This window comes from Ranitomeya variabilis, chromosome 6 (genome assembly GCF_051348905.1).
Source record: "Ranitomeya variabilis isolate aRanVar5 chromosome 6, aRanVar5.hap1, whole genome shotgun sequence".
NCBI lineage: Eukaryota > Metazoa > Chordata > Amphibia > Anura > Dendrobatidae > Ranitomeya > Ranitomeya variabilis.
In genome coordinates, this window is record NC_135237.1 from 364,690,824 (window position 1) to 364,711,515 (window position 20,692).

Genomic DNA, 20,692 nt, shown 5'->3' on the forward strand with positions numbered 1-20,692 from the left:
TAATGCACAAAAAGGTAATAAAAAATGTTCAGAGTCCTGACACCCTGATAACACATGCAACAGCTCAACCTTCTTTCATGCTCAGCCACATTCAGGTGGCACAAATATCATATAAATTTTGTAGACTACTAATGTCAGAATAATCTAAGGATAGTAATACGGGTAGTTGACTCCAAGGAAGTGGAGGCCTGATGGTCTCGGAGACATATTGCTGCAGGCAACATGCATGAGGGAGACCCAACCAGGAGTCTACACATTTACAAAAATTAGTGGCAGACACCATCAAAGTGGCATCAATTTCTCCACAGTATAGATAGCATAATATGGACTGACAGGTCTTCCACTACACCCAACCCAGCAGATGGACACCCAACCAACAGTGTTCACATTTAAATGAGGACCTGACACCATCAAAGTGACATAAATTGCACAAGAGTAGAAAAAGTGAAATTGGGACCGACATGTCTTCCACTACAGCCAACCCAGCAGATGTAGACCAACTATGACTGTTCACATTTCCACAAATTTGTGTTAACCTCTGCAACATCATCAGCAGCAGCAACAGCAGGCACAGAAGCCACACTAAAGATATCAAAGAGTGCAGTTACGTGACATTAATGCAGCATACTAAAAAATACAATATCGACTAGTCTGTACAGTCTGCGATTGGGGTGCAAAAGTCCTTCAAGATCCATGGCTTGTTAATCTTGATGAAAGATAGGCAGTCTACACTTTCAGGGAACAGTCGGCTGTGCTAATCCGTCAGGATACCACCAGCAGCCCTGCAGACACGTTCTGCGAGAACGCTGGTTGCCGAGCATAATAAAACCTCCAAGGTGTGTGAGACGAGCTCAGGCCATTCATCCATTTTGGAAAAACCAAAATGTTAAAGGGTCCAAACCCTCCCTGATGGTATTGATATTCAGTTCTAGGTAATCCAGCACCATCTCCTCCATTCGTTCACCACGTGTAAAGGTACCATCACACTCAGCAACGCTGCAGCGATATAGACAACGAGCCGATCGCTGCAGCGTCGCTGTTTAGGTCGCTGTAGAGACGTCAAACACAGCAGCTCCACAACGATGCAGGAGCGATCCTGTGACGTAACGGTGACTCACTTATCGTTCTCACAGGTCGTTAGCTTCATGTAAAACATTGCTGGCATCGTTGCTTTTGCTGTCAAACACGACGATACACGCCGACCTGACGACCAAATAAAGTTCTGGACTTCTAGCTCCGACCAGCGATATCACAGCAGGATCCAGATCGCTGCTGCGTGTCAAACACAACGAGATCGCTATCCAGGACGCTGCAACGTCACGGATCGTTGTCGTTCTCGTTGTAAAGTTGCTGAGTGTGAAGGTACCTTAAGACTTGGACTCTGTTGTGCTGGCGCACGAGCTGGTCTAAAAAAGTGTCAAAGCACTCAAAGAAATTGCTTCTTCCACTTATACTACTGTTGCTGCTGCTGCTAATGTTTTGCACTGGCAAGCTGACGTGCCGAAGGTTGTAAGTCTACAGCTGCGATGCGAACTGTGTGCTTCACTGCTGTCTTGGGGAAAAGCTCTCTTAAGGTTGTGTAAAAGAGTGTTTCCATACTCCAGCATTCGCTGGTCCCTTTCCAGGGCGGGAAGCATCTGGTAAAATGTGGATTTATAACGTGAATCTAGCAGAATGACAACCCCGTAGTCATCATTATTTGTTATCATCACTATACGGGGATCATGCTGCAGATAGTGCACCAACAAGGCACTCATCTGTCAGACTCTACCATGAGGTCTAAGCCAATACTGTGTTGGTGGCTGGGTAACACTGATGCTTGTATCCTCCGTTCCCTCCTGTCAACCACAAACAACAGAGAGGGGAGGATTATCTTCTTCATATCCTGACAGCTGCTCGCCCATCCCCTCTTCCTTCTTCATTTGTTCCTCGGATCTTGGACCTTCACTGTTAGGGTTGAGCAAAACGGATCGGACAAATTCATAAATCGCCGACTTTCGGCAAAGTCGGGTTTCATGAAACCCGACCCAATCCTAGTGTGGGATCGGCCATGAGGTCAGCGATCTGCGCGCAAAACTCGCATTTTATATGACGCTTTCAGCGCCATTTTTCAGCCAATGAAGGAGGACGCAGAGTGTGGGCAGCGTGATGACATAGGTCTCGGTCCCCACCATCTTAGAGAAGGGCATGACAGTGATTGGCTTGCTTTCTGCGGCATCACAGGGGGGTATAAAGGGGCATGCACGCCGACCGCCATCTTACTTCTGCCGATCGTAGCATAGGGAGAGGTTGCTGCAGCTTCATCAGAAGAAGGGATATAGTTAGGGAGGGAAGATTAACCCCCAAACTGCTTGTGCTGTAGCAATTTCCACTGTCCAACACCACCTTCTTTTGCAGGGACAGTGGAGGCTATATTTTTGTGCATTAGCTCTGTTGCTTATTAGGCTGCCTTATAAGGCTCCCTGATAGCTACATTGCTGTTTGCACTGCTGCTGTACAAACCAACTGCTTTTTTAAAAGCAAAAATCCTGTTGCTCCTTTCTGCACAGTTATCTTGTTTATTTGTCCAGACTTTTGTGTGCAGCAGTCCTTTTTATTGCTGCCATACTTGTCCTGAGATCATTGTAGGGAGATTGAAATTGTACTACAGTCCTTGTATTTTTTCATATATCTTCCAGCCACTTTCTGCCACTTACATTGTGTTGTTTTATACACTGGGCCTGAGTTTTGGTTCAGTCTCCTAAAAAAAAAAGTGAGATTCAAATTCTCACAAAGTGGATATACTTCAGTCCTGTTAGTTTGCGTATATCAGCCAGCCACTTTCTGCCACGTACATTGTGTTGTGTTATACACTGGGCCTGAGTTTTGGTTCAGTCTCCCAAAAAAAAGTGAGATTCAAATTCTCACAAAGTGGATATACTTCAGTCCTGTTAGTTTGTCGCATATCAGCCAGCCACTTTCTGCCACGTACATTGTGTTGTGTTATACACTGGGCCTGAGTTTTGGTTCAGTCTCCCAAAAAAAGTGAGATTCAAATTCTCACAAAGTGGATATACTTCCGTCCTGTTAGTTTGTCGTATATCAGCCAGCCACTTTCTGCCACGTACATTGTGTTGTTTTATACACTGGGCCTGAGTTTTGGTTCAGTCTCCCTAAAAAAAAGTGAGATTCAAATTCTCATAAAGTGGATATACTTCAGTCTTGTTAGTTTGTCGTATATCAGCCAGCCACTTTCTGCCACGTACATTGTGTTGTGTTATACACTGGGCCTGAGTTTTGGTTCAGTCTCCCAAAAAAAGTGAGATTCAAATTCTCACAAAGTGGATATACTTCAGTCCTGTTAGTATGTCGTATATCAGCCAGCCACTTTCTGCCACGTACAATGTGTTGTGTTATACACTGGGCCTGAGTTTTGGTTCAGTCTCCCCCAAAAAAAGTGAGATTCAAATTCTCACAAAGTGGATATACTTCAGTCCTGTTAGTTTGTCGTATATCAGCCAGCCACTTTCTGCCACATACATTGTGTTGTGTTATACACTGGGCCTGAGTTTTGGTTCAGTCTCCCCCAAAAAAAGTGAGATTCAAATTCTCACAAAGTGGATATACTTCAATCCTGTTAGTTTGTCGTATATCAGCCAGCCTCTTTCTGCCACGTACATTGTGTTGTGTTATACACTGGGCCTGAATTTTGGTTCAGTCTCCCCCCAAAAAAAGTGAGATTCAAATTCTCACAAAGTGGATATACTTCAGTCCTGTTAGTTTGTCGTATATCAGCCAGCCACTTTCTGCCACTTACATTGTGTTGTTTTATGCACAGGGCCTAAGTTTTGGTTCAGTCTCCCCAAAAAAAAGTGAGATTTAAATTCTCACAAAGTGGATATACTTCAGTCCTGTTAGTTTGTCGTATATCAGCCAGCTTCTTTCTGCCACGTACATTGTGTTGTGTTATACACTAGGCCTGAGTTTTGGTTCAGTCTCCCAAAAAAAAAGTGAGATTCAAATTCTCACAAAGTGGATATACTTCAGTCCTGTTAGTTTGTCGTATATCAGCCAGCCACTTTCTGCCACGTACATTGTGTTGTGTTATACACTAGGCCTGAGTTTTGGTTCAGTCTCCCAAAAAAAAAGTGAGATTCAAATTCTCACAAAGTGGATATACTTCAGTCCTGTTAGTTTGTCGTATATCAGCCAGCCACTTTCTGCCACGTACATTCTGTTGTGTTATACACTAGGCCTGAGTTTTGGTTCAGTCTCCCAAAAAAAAAGTGAGATTCAAATTCTCACAAAGTGGATATACTTCAGTCCTGTTAGTTTGTCGTATATCAGCCAGCCACTTTCTGCCACGTACATTGTATTGTGTTATACACTGGGCCTGAGTTTTGGTTCAGTCTCCCAAAAAAAAAGTGAGATTCAAATTCTCACAAAGTGGATATACTTCAGTCCTGTTAGTTTGTCTTATATCAGCCAGCCACTTTCTGCCACGTACATTGTGTTGTTTTATACACTGGGCCTGAGTTTTAGCTCAGTCTCCCCCAAAAAAAGGGAGATTCAAATTCTCACAAAGTGGATATACTTCAGTCCTGATAGTTTGTCTTATATCAGCCAGCCACTTTCTGGCACTTACATTGTGTTGTTTTATGCACAGGGCCTGAGTTTTGGTTCAGTCTCCCAAAATAAAAAGGGAGATTTAAATTCTCAACAAGTTTATATACACCTTCTACCCTGTTTTACAGTACCATATAACGGTTGTTATTTTGGTTAGATTTTCCAAAAAATGAGGAAGTCTGGTGGAAGAGCCCGTGGGCGGTGGTTGCCAGCTGGTATTGATGGTGGTGGTGGTGGTGGTGGTGCATCTGGTGGTAGTGCCGTTTGCCTGGACAGGTGGGTGGGTCCACTCTTGGGAGACGGCACTGGCACAGGGTCCCTCATAGTACAATGAAGTGTCTCTGACGGTGGTGGTGCACAACCAACGTCAGACACACCGTCGTAACATGAAGGGCCCTGTGCCAGTACCTTCTACCCTGTTTTACAGTACCATATAACGGTTATTTTGGTTAGATTTTCCAAAAAATGAGGAAGTCTGGTGGAAGAGCCCGTGGGCGGTGGTTGCCAGCTGGTATTGATGGTGGTGGTGGTGGTGGTGCATCTGGTGGTAGTGCCGTTTGCCTGGACAGGTGGGTGGGTCCACTCTTGGGAGACGGCACTGGCACAGGGTCCCTCATAGTACAATGAAGTGTCTCTGACGGTGGTGGTGCACAACCAACATCAGACACACCGTCGTAACATGAAGGGCCCTGTGCCAGTACCACCGCCCACAAGAGAGTGTTCTCCCCAGCTCGAACAGTGCCCTACCACTTGCAATACTTACCTCTCCCTGCTCCACCACTGTGTAGTCTGTGCTGTTAAATCCTTCAATGGCACTGCAAATAGAAATTTGTTGAAATGATAGATGATAGTTAAAATATACAGGGGCCCTGGCCTCCATTTAGACCAGTTAATACTTTGCGCCTACTACCACTGTCTGCTACTCAGCAGAGGAGCCCACCCCTGTACCTAGCTATACCACCTGTTTATTTATGAACAATTTTTTGGCAGACATTTAGCCCACTTTATTATTTGGGCCTACTAACTTAGTCTGTTACTCAGTACAATTTTCCAACACTGAGCAAAGCAATGTCGCCTGTTTATTTATTAACAATTTTTTGGCAGACATTTAGCCCACTTTATTATTTGGGCCTACTACCTTAGTCTGCTACTCATTACAATTTTCTGACACTGAGCAAAGCAATGTCACCTGTTTATTTATTAACAATTTTTTGGAAGACATTTATCCCACTTTATTATTTGGGCCTACTAACTGTGTCTGCCACTCATTACAGTTTTCCTTCACTGAACAAGGCAATGCTGCCTGTTTAGTCTTGTTAACACATTTGAACTGCATTTAGCCTACTTTATTATTTGGGCCTACTAACTGTGTCTGCCACTCATTACAGTTTTCCTCCACTGAACAAAGCAATGCCGCCTGTTTAGTCCTGTTACCACATTTGAATTGCATTTAGCCCACTTTATTATTTGGGCCTACTAACTTTGTTCAGTGGAGGAAAACTGTAATGAGTGGCAGACACAGTTAGTAGGCCCAAATAATAAAGTGGGCTAAATGCAATTCAAATGTGGTAACAGGACTAAACAGGCGGCATTGCTTTGTTCAGTGGAGGAAAACTGTAATGAGTGGCAGACAAAGCAATGCCGCCTGTTTAGTCCTGTTACCACATTTGAATTGCACTTAGCCTACTTTATTATTTGGGCCTACTAACTGTGTCTGCCACTCATTACAGTTTTCCTCCACTGAACAAAGCAATGCCGCCTGTTTAGTCCTGTTACCACATTTGAACTGCATTTAGTCCACTTTATTATTTGGGCCTACTAACTGTGTCTGCCACTCATTACAGTTTTCCTCCACTGAACAAAGCAATGCCGCCTGTTTAGTCCTGTTACCACATTTGAACTGCATTTAGCCCACTTTATTATTTGGGACTACTAACTGTGTCTGCCACTCATTACAGTTTTCCTCCACTGAACAAAGCAATGCCGCCTGTTTTGTCCTGTTACCACATTTGAACTGCATTTAGCCCACTTTATTATTTGGGCCTTCTAACTGTGTCTGCCACTCATTACAGTTTTCCTCCACTTAACAAAGCAATGCCGCCTGTTTAGTCTTGTTACCACATTTGAACTGCATTCAGCCCACTTTATTACTTGGGCCTACTAACTGTGTTTCCTCCTCATCCTGCCCATTGCCCAGCTACTGCTAGATGAGTCTGCTGTTACATTGACCCAGACCACTACATTCCCCTTGCACTCTACACAGCCAGAATCTCACCCTGCTGAAAGTCAGGTTCCCCTTTCTGCATACTATACCACCTTACACGGGGACAAAGAGGAAGGTGCAGATGAAAGTGCAGGTTCCTTCATCAGGTGGGGGGGCCTACTCGTTCGCGACATCACTGGCACAGGGCCCCTCATAGTACGCAAAAGTGTCTCTGCCAGTTGGAGGCGTCACCCGCCATCAAACACACCGCCGTACTATGAGGGGCCCTGTGCCAGTGATGTTGCCAACGAGTATGCCCCCCCACCTGATGAAGGAACCTGCACTTTCATCTGCACCTTCCTACGAACGAGTGGGCCCCCCCTGCTTGCTCAGTATCACAGAACTTGCAAAGTTGAAATACTTACCTCTCCCTGCTCCACCGCCGTGACGTATTCTGCATTTCCTGGGCCCACGAAAATCTTGAGCCAGCCCTACCCCCCACAACTTTAGCCAAATGACCCACAGTTTTCAATGCCTAACTATTATTATAAAGTAAATTAAGATTGACGAGCTTAAGTAATAAGAATTGATGTTTTTGGCATTAAAATGGGAACTGTAGGTGTTTTCCTGTCCTCCACTCACTGCCGACTTTGATTCCCTATTGACTTGCATTGGGTTTCGTGTTTCAGTCGGCCCCCGACTTTTTGCATTAATCAGCCGATTTCACCCGACCCGACTTTTGACAAAGTCGGGTTTCGCGAAACCCGACTTGATCCGAAAAAAGTAAAAGTCGCTCAACTCTACTAACAGTTTGTCTGTTATCACAGCCCCCCCTCGATTGCAGTATTCCATCATCACTTGGCACTTGGAGACAATGTTATCCCTTCCACGTCCTCCTCTGCTTACTCCTCTTCTTCTGGGACCATATCTCCCGCAGGTTATTCAAAGTTTGCTACAGCATATAGATGACCGAAATAGTGATGCTAATGATGACGTCTTCAGCGCTAACCATCTTAGTAGTTATTTTGAAACTGTGCAAAAGGGTGCAGAGGTCCTAAATCTGTGCTAACTCCATAAATGTGATATGCGCCACGTCTGTACTGCATTACCCAAAGCTATATGACATGATATACTGCGTCAGGACTCGTTGCTGCTGCCGTGCTTTCTGGAGCAGCTCACCCAGGCCAGGATAGTGGCATAGAAAACCCTGTACCACCAGGTTGAGGACGTGAGTCATGCAAGGCTTGTGTGTGAGCTTGACTCGCCATAGGGCCGCCACCAGGTTTGCACCGTTATCGGACACGGCCTTCCCTAGATGCAGGTTCAGCGGAGACAGCAATTGATCAAACTCAGCCAGGAGAGCTGTTCACAACTCTTCAGCTGTATGACTGCGATCTCAAAGGCATATCAATTTTAACACTGCCTGTTTGCGGTGAGCCCTGGCTGCTCAGTACGAAGGTGGTGGGGTTTCTCTCTGCACTGTTGGTACGCATGTCTCATTAAGACAGAGGTTGATGGCACAGGTGGAGGCCATAGAGGAGATAGAAACAGAAGCAGTGGAGGAAGTGTTAAATGTAGAGGTTTGTCTTGCAAACCTTGGGGATTCCAAGACTTGTGGAGCAGGGCCTGCCTCCACAGCCACCAGAGTAACCCAGTGCCCAGTTAGAGAGATGTAACGCAGTTGGCCATGCTTACTCGTTCAAGTGTCTGTGGTGGGCAAAATGCACTCTGGCAGACATATATTTAGTCAAGGAACAAGTGATGTTGTCTGTGACATGCTGGTGTAGCACAGGCAGAGCTTTCTTAGAAAAGTAATGGCGACTGAGCAATTGGTACTGGGGGACTGTGATGGCCATCAGCCTTCGGAAACTGTCTGTATCTACCAGGTGGAAAGGCTGCATTTCTGTGGCCAACAGATTGGAGATGGTGGAGTTCAACCTCTTATCTTTGTCATGTGTAGGAGGAAACAATCTTTTACATGATCACAACTGCAGTACCGTGGGCTGGCTGCAGTGCTGAGAGGGCTGGAGAACAGTGAACCATACAAACTGCTGGATCGTGAGAGTAGTACAGCTGGAGATGTTACAGTGGATTGATAAAGTTGTGGTTTGCTCATTCACTGAGATCGGTCAAAGACAGCAGACATGTCCGCTTCCGTTATCGCTGACGGCAGGTTCTCAGTCAGCGTGACTGGAGTGGGTAAAGAACCCAAGGTTCTGCAGTCAAAAGCCTGCATTTCAATAGTTGGCACAGTAACAGAGGAGGAGTAGGAAGAAACAGCAGATGCAATTGATGGGGTGGCAGATGGTTGTTGAGGTCCACTGATCATCCGCATTTTAGTGCAGTGGGATTTCCAGAGTAACGCCTGTTGATTGCGCATGTGAATGTTCATACATGTAGTAGTCAAATTATTGCACTTTTTACCTCTACTCAATTTTTTTTACAAAGTTGCCAGATTATGTGAGTTGGCTCATCCATTGCAGTGTCAAAAAAGGCCCAGGCTAGGAAACCCTTGCCACCCCTGCGAACTGCAAACCGGCGGACACTGCTGGTCACAGCCAGAGTTGTGGCTGAGGATGCATTTCTCATAGTGGCTCCATCACTACGTGTCTGCGACATATGGTACAACGTAACCTCTTCATCTTCCTCCTCAGATGAGCTACTCAGCTGTGTGCCTCTATGTTCATGCCAACTAGGATCTAACACCTCATCATCATCATCCTCTGTGTTATCACATTCCTCGCCCTTGGAGTCGCCCCTCTCCTCTTCCTGCCCTGACAGCAGAGTACAGTTCATGTGAGCCTCAGATATCTGAGTCTCATCAGGATCACCTCCCCCAGCAGAGACTGGAGTATCAGTCAATAGTACCACAAAAAGCTGTACAATCCATAGATGTAACATTCCCGGAAGAGTTGGCAAAAAAAATCTTTACTTACACACAAATATTGTAGGGCATGTGCTACGGCTCGGGTAGTTGTCAGGTGTCCTGGTATCATGGACTCCTTTCCTGTCCCTAATGCTATGAGCGCCCTACATTACCCTGTTCCCTGGATTACTTTTGATGGTGAAGACACCGGGGCCATGTACCTTGCCTTAGCCCCTGAATCTACCCTCATTTTTCCCCTTCCTCACCCAAACACTGGGAGAGTAGTAGTGTACCGTAATACACCAACCAGTCTAACAAGGTAATACGAACAGGGATAACGAAAAATACCAAACATACAAATATACTCACTCAGACAACAGAGGAATGCACTGGGGAATGGAGGATGGGGTAAACCAAAGTAGGAGAAGAAAGGGAATTATCACACACTTGAAACCTAGTAACAGACACATATAAATCCACCAAACGCCTTCTCCAAAAACAACCACCAGCCATACAGCAAAAGCCTTCTCTGACAATGAGTGCTAGAGGGCCCAGTTAATATAGGAGATGGGAGTAGCTAACAGTACACAGCTAAGAGCCTTAAGGAAAGAAAGCTTCCAGGAGCTCTCAACTAAGCAGATTAAGCCTTGCTCTGCTAAACGAAATTTATACTGTTTATTATGAAGGTGAAGTGCTTCTAATCAGTGCAAGAATAGGATAAATCAGACACTGCAGCCTTCTGGTTCCTCTCTGTCACTGTAAACCCGTGACAGCTTGTTTTGAGTTTGCAGGAGACATGTGAGTCTCCCCTAATGTATGAAGGTAGGTGCTGTGGTTAGATGACACCAAAATTGAACTTTGTGTCCACCAAGGTAAATGCTATGTCTGGAGCCAAACAAACACAGCTCATCACCCCAAGAACACAAACCCCACTGTGAAATATGGTGGTGGCAGCATCATGCTATGGTGATGTTTTTTGGGCAGCAGACACAGAGAAAAAGTCCAGGTTGAGAGGAAGATGAATGGTGCAAAATACAGGGATATTCTTGAACAAAACTTGTTTCAGTCTGTCAGAGATTTGAGACTGGTACGAAGGTTCACCTTCCAACAAGACAATGACCCAAAGCAATACTTGAGTGGTTAAAGGGGAATCGTTTACATGTTTTTGAGTGGCCTAATCAAAGCCAAGGTCTTAATTCAATTGAGAATCTGTGGTCAGACTTGAAGATTGCTGTTCACTAGTGTTGAGCATTCCGATACCGCAAGTATCGGGTATTGGCCGATATTTGCTGTATCGGAATTCCGATACCGAGTTCCGATATTTTTGTGATATCGGAAATCGGAAGTTCCCAGTGTATGGTTCCCAGGGTCTGGAGGAGAGGAGACTCTCCTTCAGGCCCTGGGATCCATATTCATGTAAAAAATAAAGAATAAAAATAAAAAATATGGATATACTCACCCCTCCGGCGGACCCTGGACCTTAGCGGTGTAACCGGGAGCCTCCGTTCCTAAGAATGCAGTGAGTGTAGGACCTGCGATGACGTCGCGGCTTGTGATTGGTCGCGTGAGCGGTCACATGAGCGGTCACGCGACCAATCACAAGCCGCAACATCATCGAAGGTCCTTCATTCTGCATTCTTAGGAACGGAGGCTGCCGGTTACATCGCTAAGGTCCAGGGTCCGCCGGAGGGGTGAGTATATCCAAATTTTTTATTTTTATTCTTTATTTTTTACATGAATATGGATCCCAGGGCCTGAAGGAGAGTTTCCTCTCCTTCAGACCCTGGGAACCATCCAGGATCACTTCCGATATTTGTGTCCCATTGACTTGTATTGGTATCGGGTATCGGTATCGGCGAGATCCGATATTTTGCCGGTATCGGCCAATCCAATCCGATACCAATACTTTCGAATATCGGAAGGTATCGCTCAACACTACTGTTCACCAGAGAAAACCATCTAACCTGAAGGAGCTGGAGCAATTTTGCCTTAAGGAATGAGCAAAAATCCCAGTGGTAAGATGTGGAAAGCTCATAGAGACTTATCCAAAGCAAATGGAAGCAAAAGGAGCCTCTACAAAGTACTGATTTTAGGGGACTGTATGCACAGTGAGGTTTTCCGTAATTTTGTCTTATTTGTCATTTGCTTCACAATAAAAAGAAAACCAAATGTTCACAATTGTAGGCATGTTCTTTACATGAACTGATGCAAGCAGTAAAAAAAACAGTGAAATTCCAGGTTATGATGTAGCAAAACATGAAAAATGTCAAGGGGGTGAATACTTTCACAAGCAACTGTATATATATATAAATTTACCACCACAACAACTATATTTGATAAACGATGTCCTTCCTTGACAATGTCTGCTCTAAAATACTAGCAGATCCATTACTATAAGAAGAGTAGCAATCACCGATGTGTAGCAAGTGACCCTTTTAAGGAAGCAATGTGTAAACATACATACATCGCATAATTTATTATCATTAGGCTCAATCAAATATCTACTTATCCTGAAACTTTTAATAAGGATACCAATCTATAGGCTTTGCGCTAAATACAAAAAACCTTTCATGTCCTAACCTGAAAGACATCATAGAAATAAAAACCTGACAACATGCAAATCCATTTATATCTTGTGCAGTCATTAAGGAGAGATCAGTACTAATTACGTTAATGTGGGAACTGTAATTAATGTGAAAATTATGCACATCAGAGAAACCTCATTTTGCTTCTATTTATTTATAGGAGATCAAAGAAGGTCAAATAAAAACACAAGTCTAACTTGTACTACAGGAAATATTTAATTGTTGGGTTAAAGTTTTTGAACTTTTAAAAATGCATTTTAAGAATCAATACTAGATTTCTAGGATTTGGGCTGTTTTTAAAAAATGCAATGTCATTTTACAAATACATTTGGGCAATGTTCTCTGCTTTTGCACAAGCAGAGCAGACAGCTGGAGGTGAACTGTGCTTCCGTCTTCCATTCAGTATTTTCACAGCTGCAGTTTAGTAAAGAGCAAAGTAGAAATAGAACCAGAAGTCACTGTAAGAAAAAAATAACATTAAAAAATAATTACTGCTTTTAAAGCGAACCTGTCAGCAGGATTTTGCTAAGTAAACTACAGACAGTGTAAAATTATACCTTGGTTGATGAAATCCGTCTTGTGTAATCAGTGTTAGAAGTTTTCAGTTAATGAGATGCCCATGCTCTGGGGCGAGACTGTAGGCAGAGTCTTGCCTTCCTGCTCTAAGCCAGAGAAACTAAGGAACAACCTGCCCACATGCCGCCCCTAAGCACAGTTTGTTTCTATGATGAGAAACATGTTTGGGTCTCAGGGCAGCCTGTGGGCAGGTCTTTCCTTGGATTCTCTGGCCTTGACAAGCCAGAGCTGGTATGTCACTCTCCACAAGGAGAAACCTTACCCCTTAGACCCCAGTATAGAGCCTCTCACCTAGCCAAATTAGTTCTCATGCTTCGCACTGACGAGGGCCATCAGCCTGAAACACCGTGTCTGCGAATTGAGATACTGACTTGGCTTTTATCCTAAGTCATATTGCATGACTCGTTAAAGGGTTGAGTGTGACTTGTAGGATCGCTACTTACAACAGGTGGCGCTATAGAGTTTAAGTCCTCTTTTTCTCTGAAAGAGGCAATTTGCATACTGGCTAAGAGCAGGAAGATAAGACTCTGCCTACAGTCCCACCTCGAAGCACGAACATGTCATTAACTGAAAACTTCTGACACTGATTACACAACAACCACAAGACAGATTTCTTCACCCCAGGTATCATCTTAATCAATTTAACAGCGCCAACCTGCTGACAGGTTCGCTTTAATCTTGTATGATTTTTCTCACCATAGAGTTAAACACCATATTTAAAGGGAAGATATAGATGATTCGACTGACTATATTTAGAATGTAGAGTGTCTTAATGTAGAGTGAGCATATTTTTTTATAATATAGTGGTTTTCACTAAAAAAATACATTGATGGCCTATCTTTAGAATAGAACATTAGGGGGGCTGTCCAGCCCAGTGCAAATTTTTGGCAAGCACCTCAGTCTGCTAAATCATAACAGCGTGTAATATAACCACTTTGTTTGCTGGGTTGAGTGGTCATCACATGACCCCAAGTATGCATTTTTCAATCCTGCAGTCACATGCCAACTAGCTTTTCATGTTACTCTCTCAATGTTCTATTCATTATGTAGTTTCCCATTTGATTGATAAAAGCAAATTAGTAGCTAGGCATCATGTAATCGTAAGTATCTAAATCCCATAACAGCAGGAATATGAGAATCGTTCAAACCAGCAAGCAAAGCTGAATCCTAACAGTGTGTATGCTACATGTTAACAAATAAAGTTTCATTCTTTAGCAGTATAGCATGTAAACATGAAATATATGAAATTTGAATTGCATTACTGCATTAGAAAATATGAAAAATTGAGAATTCTTAGCGCATGATATTGGCCAATTCATGTCTACGTGGCAGCCACGATAAGGTAGATCTCATTGCTGGGGACCTATCTAAACATTACAGAGTGCTACTTTACTTGTTGGTTATAGATGTAGATCCTTTAAGTAAGCCCCTGTTCATGCCTGGTTTCTGCTTGGAAATGACTGTCAGTGTTTTGATATTTGTATACATAGGCTCTCTGTGCTGTTCAGTTTATTCTGATAGACTTTCAGCCATACATGGACATTTATGTAATGGTAATATACCTAGTTCTATCGTTTATTGTATTTGTTATACTTTGCTGCCATCTACTGGCCATTGCTGTATCACACTGTAATATTCCTTAAGGAACTTTCCCACAATGCCTTTCTGTCTTTAGTTCCTCCTATCTTCTTCCTTCTTTTCCTGTTTTGTACTCTGTGCCATCTTAGATCTCACATGTGCTGCAGAGCTGGAGAAAGGATTCTCTTGTTACCTCTAACCTGGAGCTTCTACTATCTCTATCTGGTGATCCTGTAATACCTCTAACCTACAGTCCTCATCTCACCAAGGTACTGTAAATAAAACCTGTTGAATGTATCACTGCATCATCCTTCCGGATCACCACGCACAGCTGATAAGGACTAGGAGCACAGTTAGTGAGTAACGCTGTCCGCCATTGTTTATATAGCGATTTGTGATCACATCCCTCAGACACATCTCATCCACGTATATCGGTGGCAGAATAGTAACAAGAGACCTAAGTCTACAGTGTCTGTGTGCATATGCATTGTCTGCTAGCAAGTCTTAACCGTCCACCATCTTAGCTAAAACATGTCCACAAAGGGCACCGTGGACCCATCTGCAAGTGAAGCACATCAGGTTCCCCACACCATAGATGCTGCAGGAGCAGAGTCTACACTTACTACAGAGCAGGACGTACGACCCAGACGTGTAACCAAGCCGACACAAAAGGCCAGAGAGAACTTTGAGACTACTAGAGACGAGTTCCATGATAACCTAGAACATTTATGGGGCAGAGTTGATCACTATTTAGCAGCTCTTCCACGCTATCACAGTGACGCCGCAGGTTTAACCGCCACATTGAAGAGTTTATCTGCCACCTATGATCGCTACCAGAGACTGTCTGTAAAGTACATCACATTCCTGAGTAACTCTGACATGGAAGATGCCCCAGCAGAACTAACTGAAAGGGAAACTCTTCTCCAAGAAAAGACCTCATTAGTCCGAGATGCTCAGGATAAAGCAGAACTCCGCATCGCTCACCTCCAAGAGGTTAGGTCACATCGCACAACATCGACCAAAATCACAGCTCGGTCTTCCAGATCATCTCACTCCAGGAAGTCAACATTGTCCAACAAGCTACTGGAGATCCGTGCGGCTGCAGAAGAAGCTAGAGTAAAAAGCTCCTTTGCTAAGAGGGAGGCTGAAGTGGAGGTAGAAGCTGAAATGGAAGCTCAAAGAAACAAAATTGAAGCTCAAAGGAAATTAAAAATACTCCAAGCAGAAAGGGAAGAAGCAACAGCCCTTGCTAAACTGAAGGTCCTTGAACAAGCACTGGGACAAGATGATAATTCGGACTGTCTTATTCCAGAAGAAATGGAGGACGCAGCTGATCGCACCACTGACTACGTGCTAAGACATTCAACATCTGCACCAGCGCCACCTCCAGTTTCTAACACGGATGTGCCCGCAAGTCAAGAAATGTCGCCACCTACTGCCGACAAGGTAACTTCCAGCACTAACCCACAATTTAGGCAACAGCCAACAGAACCTTTAGAGACTAAACCGCAGTTTAACCCTTATGCCGCATCATTTCGTCCTGATTTGTCGCAGTCATATAAGCCAGAGAACTTACATCCCCTACGGATACCACAAGTTCATCCTGAAACAATGACCGGGAGATCGGACATGTCTGACTTCGCCAGATACATGATTCGCCGGGAGTTAATAAACATTAGTCTCTCAAAGTTTGATGATCGTGCTGAGAATTATAGAGCCTGGAAATCCACCTTTCAAGCAGTGATCCAAGACCTTAATCTCACCGGCAAGGAACAACTGGATTTGCTTGTTAACTGGTTAGGCCCTGAATCAGCAGAGTGCATAAAGACAATAAGGGCAGTTCATGTGGACTATTCAGATGCAGGTCTTATTGCAGCCTGGGAGAGACTGGAACAAACCTATGGCAGCTCAGAAGCAATAGAAAGTTCCTTATTTAAAAGACTGCAAACCTTCCCAAAGATAACTAACAAGGACAATAGAAAACTTCAAGATTTGAGCGACCTGCTAAAGGAAATAGAATTGGCAAAATTAGACCCACGTCTTTCAGGACTGAGCTACCTAGATACTGCTCATGGCGTTAATCCAATAGTGTCCAAGTTGCCACACGGCATGCAGGATAAATGGGCAGACCACGGCTCACGGTATAAAAGGCAGTATGATGTGTCCTTTCCCCCTTTTCATATTTTTCCAGGTTCATCAGTGACCAAGCTCGGAAGAAGAATGATCCCAGCTTCGACTTCACTGAGCCTACTTCACCAGCATCATCATCATCTACAAGGTATGATAACATTGCCAAACGTAGAGATTCAAGGAACACAGTATCTGTGAGAAAGACTGACGTTCCACTTACTACACCTGCCTTCACTAAAACAAATAATGTTGCTCCTAAAGTCATGGACAGTAACCGTATGTGCCCTATCCACAAAAGGCCTCACCCACTCAAAGAATGCCGTGGATTCAGAGCAAGAACTCTGCAGGAGCGTAAAGACACCCTCAAGGAGCTAGGGATATGTTATAAGTGTTGCACCTCCTCAGACCACCTCGCTAAGGACTGTAAGGCCGCCATTAAGTGCACTGAATGCAGCAGTGATAAACACGTCACAGCCATGCATCCCACGCCAGCTCCACACAACTCACAACCTTCTGCAGCATCCGACCCTGCTCAAAAGCATGGCGGGGAGCCACAAGTCCCTGACCCAACTGCAAATGCTGTTTCCTCCTCATGTACTGAGGTATGTGGAGAAGGGATCGTTCCTAAATGCTGTGCCAAGGTATGTCTGGTTAAGGTCTATCCAGAAGGACAACCCGACAAGGCCTCTAAAATGTATGCCATAATAGATGAGCAAAGTAACCGATCTCTAGCAAGGCCCAAATTCTTTGAGATCTTCAACATAAAGGGACAAACGACTCCATACACCCTCAACACCTGCTCTGGTCGTATTGAGACTTCTGGCAGGAGAGCCTCTGGGTACATAGTCTCTTCAATCAAGGGAAACGTGCATATACCCTTGCCAACCATAATTGAATGTGACCAGATACCTGATAACAGGGAGGAGATCCCCACTCCGGAAGCCGCACTTCATCATCGCCACTTGAGGCACCTGACTAATGAAATTCCTCCTCTGGACATGAATGCTGATATTCTAATCCTACTCGGAAGGGACATTCTGAAGGTCCACAAGGTACGCCAACAATGCAATGGCCCAGATGATGCTCCATACGCCCAAAGACTCGACCTAGGCTGGGTAATCGTGGGCGATGTATGTCTGGATAGGAGTCATAAGGCATCTGAAGTCAACGCCTGTAAAACGTATGTGCTCCAAAATGGTCACGCAACTCACTTTAAGCCATACCTTCATCACTACGAAGTGAAAGAAAGGTTCTCTGATTGCATCCAGGAGCCTGATATCATCCCCACTCCCTACGGTGATGACTTAGGGAGAACAGTGTTTCACACAACAAAAGATGATAACAAAGTCGCCTTATCCATAGAAGACAAGGAGTTTCTTAAAATCATGGACAGTGGATTCTTCAAAAATGAATCTGACCGCTGGGTTGCTCCCTTACCCTTCAAGGCTTCAAGGACCAGGCTTCCTAACAACAGAGAACAGGCCTTATCCAGATTCATCTCACTGCAGAGAACATTAAAGAACAAGCCTGAAATGAAGGAACATTTCATAGCTTTTATGGACAAGATATTTCGCAATGATCACGCAGAGCCAGCTCCACCATTGCAAGCTGATGAAGAATGCTGGTATCTACCTTCCTTTGGAGTGTATCATCCAAGAAAGCCGAAACAAATCAGAGTGGTGTTCGATTCTAGCGCCAAACATGACGGCGTATCTCTGAATGACGTTCTCCTCACTGGTCCGAACCTGACTAATAACCTGGTGGGAGTGCTCATGAGATTCAGAAAGGAACCTGTCGCCATTACCGCTGACATCGAACAAATGTTCCATTGTTTCATCGTGCAACAAGATCACAGAAATTATCTCCGTTTTCTATGGCACCGAGACAACGACACCAACAAGGAAATGATCGAATACCGCATGAAGGTGCACGTTTTCGGAAACAGTCCCTCTCCTGCAGTCGCTACATATGGCCTACGTAGGACCGCCTCCGATGGCGCCGCAGAGTTCGGGAAGGATGCCCAACAGTTCGTTGAAAAGGACTTCTACGTGGACGACGGCCTTAAATCCCTGCCTACAGCGGAGGAAGCCATAGATCTGCTCAAACGGACACAAGGTATGCTTTCTAAAGCTCATTTAAGATTGCATAAAATTGCCTCCAATAGTGCTGTTGTCATGAAGGCCTTTCACCCTACTGATCATGCCGCAGAATTTAGGGACTTGAACCTAGGCTCAGACAATCCACCAGTACAGAGAAGCCTAGGCCTGAGGTGGAATTTGCTAAAGGACTCCTTCAGCTTTCAGGTTAATGGTGCAGAAAAACCATTTACTAAGCGTGGGGTTCTGTCAGTGGTGAACAGTCTATATGATCCACTTGGGTTTGTCGCACCCCTGACTATACAAGGGAAGCTCCTGCTGAGACAACTCTCAGAGTGCATTAAGGACTGGGATATACCACTCCCTGCGGACAAACAACTAAGGTGGAAGTCGTGGAGAGAATCTCTTTGCGCCTTGGATAAGATCCACATACCACGTTGTTACACTCCGGCATCCCTAACTACGAGTCAAAGGAAAGAGATTCATGTATTCGCTGATGCCTCCACTGAAGCTATTGCCGCTGTCGCTTACTTGAAGGTTGTAGACTCTAATAATGAAGCCCATGTTGGATTTCTGTTTGGAAAGGCTAAACTGGCTCCTAAACCCGAGCACACCATATCCAGACTTGAGCTCTGCGGGGCTGTACTAGCCATAGAGATTGCAGACTTCATACAGAGTGAACTAGCTATTCACGTGGATGACACAAAATTCTACACAGACAGTAAGGTAGTTCTGGGCTACATATACAACCAGACGAAACGCTTCTACATCTATGTCAGTAACCGAGTGGAAAGAATCAGGAAATCCTCCAAACCCCAGCAATGGCAGCACGTCCCATCCCATCTTAACCCTGCGGACCTTGCTACTAGACCAGTGTCTATTGGTGCCTTCGCAAGCTCTTCTTGGTTGACAGGACCAGAGTTCCTTCACGAACAGTCCGAATAGACTGACGTTGAAGACAGCTTCAGCCTTCAGGATCCAGATGTCGACCCAGAGATCCGTCCTGATGTCAGCACCTTCATCACCAAATTCAAGGAGAAGGATGACTTGGACTGTCGGCGTTTTGATCGCTTCTCAAGATGGACGAGACTGGTTCGTGCCATCGCAAGGTTAGTACACATTGTACAATGCTATCGCAATAAGGACAGTAACACTGATTGTCACGGTTGGCATATCTGCCATAAGCCTCTCTCTGCAGAAGACATTGCTCTGAGTGAACTCATTGTGATACGCAATGTGCAGCAGAATGTTTTTCACAAGGAACTGGATTGTATACGTAAAAAACAAGACGTTCCTAAAAACAGCCCCATTGTCAACCTAAACCCAGTAATAGACGAGAGGTGTTTATTGAGAGTTGGTGGTCGTTTAAACAAAGCTAAATTGGATGAGAAAGAAAAGAATCCTCTAATTGTTCCTGGTCATCATCATATCACCACTCTAATACGACATTACCATGAAAAAATCAAACATCAAGGCAGACACTTCACTGAAGGAGCCTTAAGAGCTGCAGGCTTCTGGATTGTGGGAGCAAAGAGACCAGTTTCCCATTTAATTCATAATTGTGTTCCGTGTCGTAAGACAAGAGGAAAACTGCAACAACAACAGATGTCTGATTTGCCTGCTGATAGGACAAGCACAGAGCCTCCATTTACCTATGTTGGCTTGGACGTTTTTGGCCCATGGGCAGTCGCTGCACGTCGGACCAGAGGCGGGCATGCAGAAAGTAAACGTTGGGCAGTGTTGTTCACGTGCATGAGTATACGAGCAATACACATAGAAGTGATAGAGTCCATGGATTCCTCCAGTTTCATTAATGCCCTAAGACGATTCTTCTCCATCAGAGGACCAGTAAAACAACTAAGATCTGATTGTGGAACAAACTTTGTAGGTGCCTGTCGAGAACTACAACTGAATTCAACACCAGTCCAGAACTTCTTGACAACCAATGGCTGTTCCTGGGTCTTCAATCCTCCTCATGCTTCCCATATGGGCGGATCATGGGAAAGAATGATAGGCATTACTCGTCGGATACTGGAATCTATGCTGAATGACT